Below are 9,692 nucleotides of genomic sequence, written 5' to 3' on the forward strand. Positions count from 1 at the left end.
TGATTCTCCCATAATTTTTGTACTCCTATCTCCTCCCAACATGAATCAATAAATCTACAGTTTTTGTAAATGCCATGGGTTCTGCCTCTCCACCTCAGACTAAAACTTTAAAAGTAACCTTTAAGAAGGCCTATACAAAAGGCTACAAGTACCGTCCACCTTTTCCAATTTAACAGATAAACTGTGACTGATATGCAGAACTTTCCTTTTTTTTTTTTTTTTTTTTTACATATCCAAATTAAATTTCGTTTTCACACCCAAATGCATAATAATCGTATTTTTTGATATCCCTTTATAGGTTAAAAAATTTTTTTATACATGGTTTTTCTTAATCCTTTTGATACCAACCCTGCTGAAACTACCTCCAACTTTGTAGTACAAATGTCTTGTTTTCAAAATTCTGAATTAAAATCTTCCACCAAACCTTAGTCACAATTTATGTTCCTAACACTAGCTTAATGATAATTATTTTACTATAATCTTTGTTATATTTAAAATTAATTGAAAGAGCATCTCAACAGAAATATGGTAACAAAAGGCGGCGAGCTGGCAGAAATGTTAGCACGCTGGGCGAAGTGCTTCACGGTATTTCGTCTGAGTTCAAATTCCGCCGAGGTCGACTTTGCCTTTCATCCTTTCGGGGTCGATAAATTAAGTACCAATTACGCACTGGGGTCGATGTAATTGACTTAATTCCTTTGTCCCCTTGTGGGCAATGAAGAAAATAACTGGTATAGATGTTGGTTGATTTCTCTAGACATGCTTTACATTATATATATATAGGAAGGAATGAGAAACAACATAAGGGGTGCACACTTCGACTTCAACGTTTGGGTCATGTTGGAACCTGCTGTACAATTCTACTTGGATAAACTATATAATATATAAAAATATTTTGAAGAATGCCTCCACCAATAAACATCCCTCTTTTTGTTTTTACATTTTCAATTTTGGTGGTTTAGACTCAGCCTTGGTGCAATAGATGAAAACTTCATCAGGTGTTCAATAGTTATGCCTAAATATTCCTGGCAGGTAAAAAAAAATACTCATAATGAAGGAAAGAGAATGCATATAATGAACTTGCTCTTGTTGGTTTCAACATTTAAGGATTTGATAACCTACACTTTGCCAGTCATGTTTATGACGAAAGTAACATTCGAGTCCCGGAGAATTTCCCATTAGATAAAAATCAACAATTTTAAGGTATTTTTTTTTTTTTTTGAAAATTTGTATTAATTTCATTTTGTATGAGTGGGTTAAATTATACTTCTCAATATTACCCACAGCAGTAAAAGATACTTCCAAAGTTGTCATGAGTGGTAACGCTAGTATAGTATGCATTTCTTCAGTTTGTGCCCACCCAACTCTACCCTCAACATATAGGTTTTCCACTTGGTTGCTCTGTTCAGGCTTTCCTTTCTTTTGTTTCATCCCTCACTCTCTGCCTTTTGCCATCTTTCTGCTTCTCTCACACAATACTTACCAAAGTTCAGACTTTAGTTCTCTGATGATCTATAGAGGTTAAACAACCACACTGTTGAAATGAAGTCAATTTGCCTTTATCTGAAACATTTGTTGATCTCAAAGCTCAATGCACTATGTATTTAATATTATTTTAAATTATTCAGCTGTTTGTTTTCTGAAATCTAATTACTGCTTTGTTTTAACTATATATTTATGTATTTTTAAAATATATATATTTTTTATGGTTTTAAAGAATTTTGTATTTCAAAGGAATTTTATAATAAATTTTGATAAAAAAAAAATTGAATTTCATTTTCTTGTTTATTTAGTCACTAGACTATGTTATATTTATTTAAAGTTTGGTACCTATTCTACTGGTCAATTTTTATTGAACCCTCAAGTTATAGGGGATGTAAACAAAACTATCAAGCAGCAACGCATATACACACAATAGGCTCCTGCAATTTCCCTAAAACATTTGTTGGCCAGTGTACTGTAAAACATTTTAACACCCATATAAATATATATATATTTTTAAAGTCTGAGTAGTGTTCTAGCAACTTTTGTTCAGTTTGAAATTGTATAGAATTTTGACTGTATGAAGAATATGGAAGGAAAATAATTCCAGAGCCAGTAATTGCATTTTACTTGGATTTTGACATCATTTAAAGGGTTGTTTGTGTGAAACAAGTTTATTAATGCAGCATAGGTCATTTTGTTATACTCAGTGTAACAGTGAAGACACATGGCTTAGTGATTAGGGGATTTGGCTCACAATTTTAGGGATGTGAGTTTGATACTTTGCAGTGGATTGGGATCTTTTTCCCTTTGGCAGGCACATTTAAAAAATAAATTTTTGTAACTAAACACTTTCAAAATTCGTATACTGGTAGAATGTGTCACATAAAACATCATTTACTCTTGGCGTTTTTGAGAAAATTGTGTTTTTTCAACCAATCAATGACGTCTATTGAGGTGAAAACAATTACTGCTGTTGTTTGTCATTGTTATTTATAACATTTCATCTCATTTACGTTTGTATGAATAAACGAGTGTATCTGAAGCAGGTTTACTTCATGGCACCACCACAATTGTTCGTGCATTTCTACTGCTTTTAGTCTTTTTCCCCGGTTTTTCAGCTATTTTTGGAAAGACATTTTGCCCCCCCCCCCCTCCAATTTCTTCATTTTTTCCAAAACCCTAAAACCAGTACAAACACAAACGATGTCATAAATACCAGTGACAAACACCAGCAGTAATTTTATTCAGCTGAATACACATCATTGATTGGTTGAAATTACTGAAATACAACTTTTAGCAAGAAATAACTTTGAAAAAATATAAACTTTTCTCAAAAACACTAAGAATAAAAGATATTTTATATGACGTTCTACCAGTGTCCAAAGGGAAACGATCCGTGGATTGTCCCAGAGCATGATACTTTTATTTCACATTGCTCCAGACCACTCAGCTGGCAAAAAGGAGTTGTACTTGTAATTCAGAGCGATGTTGAATCTTCCAGAGAACTACGTTAAGGGTACGTGTGTCTACAAAATTTTCTTAGATGCTATAGTTGATTCCATAAGTATGCTTTTCAATCAGCCCATTTAATGTACATACAATTTGTCTATCTTTGTACATCCTCCACATTCATTATCTGTTTTGCAACCATGCATTACATAATGTGCCTTTCACTGAAAAAGAGGCTCTCTAAAGTAATACCTACCTCAATTTAGTCACCCTGTTATACTTTGGCTGTCAACTTCTAGGCATTTGAAGGTACTCATTGCTAATTAAATCTGTGTATACAAAATCTTTCTACCAGCCAGTCGTAATAAACCAACTTTATTCCGTAGGCTTTGCTTCTATATTCGGAATTTGCTCCTAATTAACTGAGTTGTCTGACTTTCTGTAGAATTGCACCCAGACCAACAAATTTCTGGCCTATAATGACGACTACTACCTCATTCCTTGGACTACATGATCAAAAACTTTGCAAGAGATTCAATTTCAGCCATAAAAAAATCTTTACTAGGTTGTTTAACTGCTAATCAGCCCTATGATCTAAGTTATTTCCAGCTGTGATGTATAGGTTAAGAATCAAATTATTGTCTAATTAGATTTTGTACATAATTACTCCTTCTCTCAAGATACCTGCCTATAATAATAGAAGCATGTAACTAAACTATTTTACCTCCCCTGTCATTTTCATCTGGTTAAGTGCTTTGTTCTCATCTCTGGTAACACATCCGAATGCTATTCTCTTCTCAGTCAGATTTGATTGTGAACCATAAATGGCCTCAAACTCAAGCAATCATAAAATCTAAAGCCACAGCACTGCTATCTGCTCAGATTTAAAACTGTCTCACATATACCTTTTGTAGACTGGCACACTTTTGTGCTGTATCTTCCAGAAATATCTTTTCTTTCAAAGCATAATGAACTTCAGAACTTCTTAGCTGTAATCCATGTAACATATATGAAAATCTGGTTGGAATGTAATAAACAGCAATGTGCAATATAACAATTTCTGTTCATAATTCTTGGTAAAGAAAAACACCAGAACTTCTTGGTACTTTTTTCTCATAATACGTGTCCCTCCCTCCTGCATTCCCATCAGATCTTAACAATTGACGTTCTCTCCCCTGTACTTAACTATTCTATTGATGTTCTTAAGTCTTTAACAGTTTTCTGTCTCCAATTGATTCAATGAACTGTCCCATAAACTGCAATTGGTGTGCAACAGAGGTACTTGCTACTCTCTTGCAGATGTCATTTCTAACCAGCAAATATGGTCATTGAAGAGGAAACAGTCATGTTTCACTCATGTTTTAAGCATGCAGATACATGCTCCCTCCAAGAATGCTATACCCAATTATATCTTTCTGGGAAATCTTACATATTTGTTTGAAAAAAAAAAAAAAAAAAAAAAAAAACCCCGGGGCCTACTCCAGCTCTAGACATCCATAGAGTTTCCTGCAAATCACCTCTACAATAGTCTTGCAAGCACCTTAGATATTCATTTGTGATGTAGAGACAGTATCAAGCTCTTGTTGGAAACAGTAGGAATAATTAAATAAGCATACAAAATAGTGTACTTGCAAGGAAATTGAACAAACCCAAGTCGTATACTAAATGTACAAACGTTCAAGAGACTATTCTACTGGTCAGAAAAACTTTTTGTTCTAATAAACAAATCGTGATTATTAAATGAAATTTATTCTTAAATTGCAGTACTCATCTAGTCATGATAGTAAATCCATGCTTTACTTTGGCAAAGCATATACATCTATTAAGAAACTTTTACCAAATTATTTCCGACTCCCAACATACAAAATTCACTTCACAATGTCTCACTCTAAAGCTATATTATAACAGATGAATCTTTGTATTTGAGAAACAATACTTCTGCTCTTCAGAATGAATCCTTACCAGAAAGGTATAAGCCTCTCTGGTTACTATTGAAACATCTATTTCCATTGATGATTAAATGACATAAGTAACAAAAGGTATGAACTACATTTAGGAAGTCCTAACATAATCATTTGCATGTGGTTGTTGAAATAACAATGAATACACCAAATAATTCACGAATGAAATTTGGTGCTTCAGAAATTGAGCACAACATAAAATATAGTCGGAATAACTTCAGAAAAATACAGATACCAGGAACAACTTTATTCCACAGTAAAAACAGATATCAAACAGATGCCCGGGATCATTCTCCTCACTAGAAAGAAAAAAGAAAAAGAAAAATTAGAAAATCATTTAAGCACGAACTACAGTTTAAATTCACAATGAATTTCAAAATGAAGTGTATATGTACACACACATCAGCAAACGATGTTAGTAAAAAGAACCCAGTGGTAATACAAAGTTATCAAAAAAAAAAAAAAAAGTCAACACTTCAAACAGGAAATGGTTTGCATGCTATAGTAATCATATAACAATTTAAGTCTTTTAAATCTATTTTACTGATATAACTAATATTGTAATTCTAAAAACAAATTAACAACACAGAAAATTTGTTACAGGAACTTTAACAGAACACTCAATTTCACATCAATTTACCTAACTGTTAAACACAAAATCTCAATGTTACATAAAGTGGGATGATTTAAGCCGACGGCATTCTCACACCCACTCGAAGTCGAGGTTCATACTTGTTGCAGTATGGATACCAGCAACCCTCCTTTTAATGAACTCATTATAAACTGACTTTTATAGTTATAAAATCTCTAAACTACTTTCAATATGTGCAGTAGCACTTTTACCACAAAACCAACGTTACTGAGTATATTTTATGGCAAAAAAATATACTCAGGAGATTAGTTTTAATTCAAAACAAAAACAAGGTGTATGAGAGCAGGTGATCAGAAAGCAGACTATTTGTGATTTTCAATGCCTACAATAACCGTCACGCACTCTCTGAATTAAATGTTAAGTTACATACAGAATATGGCAAATTGACAAACAGTGACTAACACTAATTTCACCTTTCATTTCAGAGTACAAATTATGATGTGTGTATTAATAAGTTTTTTAAAACTTTGCTCTGAAGATAATTTTGGGTTAACTACTTTAGTAAAGTTAAACCCCCAAATTTTCAAAGCAAGAGGAACTATATTTACAAACAACATAATGGTACATGGCAAAAAGTGTACTGTCAGTCATATTTTGTATGTAACATGCAAAAAAAGGGAACACACAACAATACAAACCTTTTCATGTCTGTACAAAAATAATCTATACAAATTTCTGAAAAGACTTGAAAATTGGCCTATATAATCCAAAATGAATGAAACGGCATTAATATTTTATGGTGAATTACAACGACCAAAGTGCTGGAGTAGTAATTATGAATACATACAACTGCCATTGTACTGTTCCTTTAGGCAATGTATGTTTATGTCTCAACACATGCAGCTGTGTAAATTAACCAACCCATACTTTTAGGTTGAGGGGTTAAAGGTAAGAAAATTGCTAACAGAACTGCAAAAAAATATGCTCCAGCATTATGCCTGAAATTCCCAGACCATCATGCCTAAGTTAGCATGGATAAACGGAAGTACAACAGTTAAAAATTTAAACGAATATTTACAGACATGAAAAAGTTAATGCGTAAAATAAACTATTCTAAAAAGGTAGACTGGTGCTAGGAGGTAATTAAGAATAATTTAGATGAACAAGGAAAACATCAGTTCAAAAGTGGAGCACAACATTCAGGAAACACTGGTGGCATCAACATTAAAACGAAGATATATCAACCATCTTACCAGATATAGAAATAGTAGAATCTTATTTTTTCTAAAAATGAAACAAAATATTTCATGATGTAAAACATACCAAAATACAGGAAATACAGCATTATCTACATCACTACTTTAAATGGGAAAGCAGAGTATTGATAAATAGAAAATTACAGAATGAACAACAACAGCCGTCTTGGAAGAAGCACCGCTCACAAAGAATACTGAAAGCAGACTTTGCCGCATTTACAGCAAAAACACAAAAAACCTTACCTTTTTGCCAGCACCAATTTTGGTTTTAGCCACACCCCGTACTTTCTTTTGCCTATTCTTTCTTTCTTTTCTCTGTTTGCGGCTTATCTTTCCTTTCTCATAGAGACCATGCTAAAAGAAAAACAAAAATCATTCTCATGTTTTCGTTTTCTTCTACATCTTAAATCTATTTTATCAATTTTTACATTATCCAATTCAATATTAAACAACATTTATTTTTTTTTCAATTTACAAAGCTTTAGCTAAATGTTGATTCAAAATACACATTTAAAATTCAGGGAAAGAAAAATACATACCCTTGCTAATCTGTGTTTAGGCTCAAATTTCTTTGCAAAATCTAATGTGTCATATATCATAGCAAACCCCGTACTTCTTCCACCGCCAAATTGTGTCCGGAAACCAAAGCAGAAAATCAGATCTGGTGTAGTTTTGTATTTAGATGCTAATTTTTCACGGATCTCTGTCTTAGGTACAGTAGCCCGTCCAGGATGTATGACATCTACCACCTATTTGAAGAAAAATAAAAAATGTAATTCTTTATCATTTCAAGAGAGCATCAACAGACTAGCACAGCATGACACACCTAATTTTCAGACAACAATGCCTGGAAATTTGAGATAGAAAATACCAGGGAGATGTTTTCACAGGAAGTGTGCAAGAGTTGGAAGGAAATGATGTGACCATTCCTTGCTGGATAAGTTATGTGTAAAAAATGAACTGAGGGAAAAATTAGATATGAAGAATCAGAAGTAGTGTAAGAGAAGACTATGCCTGCACAGTATGGAGGATGCCAGTCATGTAAAAAGGTGTAGAACACCTTAAAGATTACACAGAACTGAAATTTGTGAGGAAGTGATGTGCTGGAAAAGATTCGCCCAACATATCTGTGCAGGAACGGCAAACATTGATGACAATGAGCTATGGGATGCAGAATATCCACATTTGTATCTTTCCTTAATATTCAGTCTTAGTCTTCTTAATATTCTACTGACTTTGTAGCTACCTCACAACTATCACCATATTTATTCCCATCAAACCATCCATGTAAAGAAGGAAAGTATAATTTTGATCTGCCTATATCAAATCCCAATTCTTTATTGTTAGCCACTACTCACTGCTTCCCCTACTACATGCCACTATCCAATCTCCTTAAAATATTTACCGAACATTGTTCCATCATTATATTCTCTTCCACTGCTCGCCTCTATTTGCCAGGGATCAGCATGGCAACACAGATGTAAAATGATGAAATATATTGAACTGGCTAATCCAAAACCAACTCATAAGAAATAACCATATCACAACATTTGTGAACTGAGTAGATGAAGCAGTTTTATGTCACTATTCTCTACATCAATGCCATAAGATTAAGAAATATTATGAAGTGAAACTAGTTACACAGTTCCATGCATAAGAGCCTCCTACTATAGGTTCAATCCAACCAAAGCCTTGTAAGTGAAACTTAAGAGACAGGAACTATGTTGAAGCTCATTGTGAAGACTGTTCCTCATTCTGAGAGTGCATGGATGCCTTAAACAGAAGCCAGTCTGATGCAAGCATCCTAGCTGGTTTCCCTGGTCTGAGAACAATACCCAGTCAACAGAATGGTGAAATGAAAAACCAAGTGCTGTTTACAGAACCATCATGATTGAAAAGTAGAAGAGATCCTTCTGGCAAGGTACCAAAAGGATCAGTTGCAATTTTGTGAGGCAAAAGAGGCACAGAGCTAGTTTTTGGGATGATGGTCCCACATGGTTGTAATGTTGGGTAGCAACCACCCATCCAGCTTATGGGGATGTATGATTTGCTTAAAGCATTGCTCTCTGCCAGAGTGAAGCACATAAAGAACTGTTAATATTGACGAAACAGAGCACATATCTATCAGCCCAGTTACAAAAAACAAAAATCAAGTAAAAAAACAATGTTATTTGTCACGACATTCTCGGAACCACTGAAGAATAAAATCAAAAGCAGCTCGATTTATATGAAGTAATTAATGTAGCTATTATGAACAAGATCCACATAATATCTTAAAAAAGACCATGTGGGGTGAAATAGCATTTGATAGAGCCGTAAGAATAACTCAAACAATTTTGCTGTCAATATAATTGAAAACAGTTGGAAGACTTTCATCACCCACTTGTATATAATCCATAAGCATGTTTTTCCTACAAGTATAGCTTCTGAGTACCTTCATCCAATTAGAGACACATGAAAGAGAGTAAAATCAGCTCAGCAGGAATTAAGTTTATTAGAGAAATGATGTTTGCAGCCATATGTTAGTGCTGTAAATGGCACACTGGATATAAGGGCAAAAGCAACATAACTCATTTTCCCAGAAAGCCCAGCAAAGTATCATTTGAAGAAAAACAATTTACTAAATACAGAAATAAAAACAAGAAAAAAATTTTCAATAACACAATCAGGAACAATGACAAAACACCCCATATCTGTATGCAGATATGCTTGTACAACATTGTGTGAACAAAGCAACTGTAATTTATGTAATTGTTTTAAAAACCCAACACCAACCGAGTCTGATTAAAGAAAACAAAGTCATGTAACAACAGTTGCGAAACCACAAGGACAAACATACCAAATGGTTCGATTAGATGAAGTAATTTTATGTAGCTATTGTATATATATATCAATGCCACAATATGAAATAAAACATACCGTGGAGTAAAAATAGCAATTTATAATGTA

Source organism: Octopus bimaculoides, chromosome 5, assembly GCF_046866305.1.
Source record: "Octopus bimaculoides isolate indiv1 chromosome 5, ASM4686630v1, whole genome shotgun sequence".
Classification (NCBI taxonomy): Eukaryota; Metazoa; Mollusca; class Cephalopoda; order Octopoda; family Octopodidae; genus Octopus; species Octopus bimaculoides.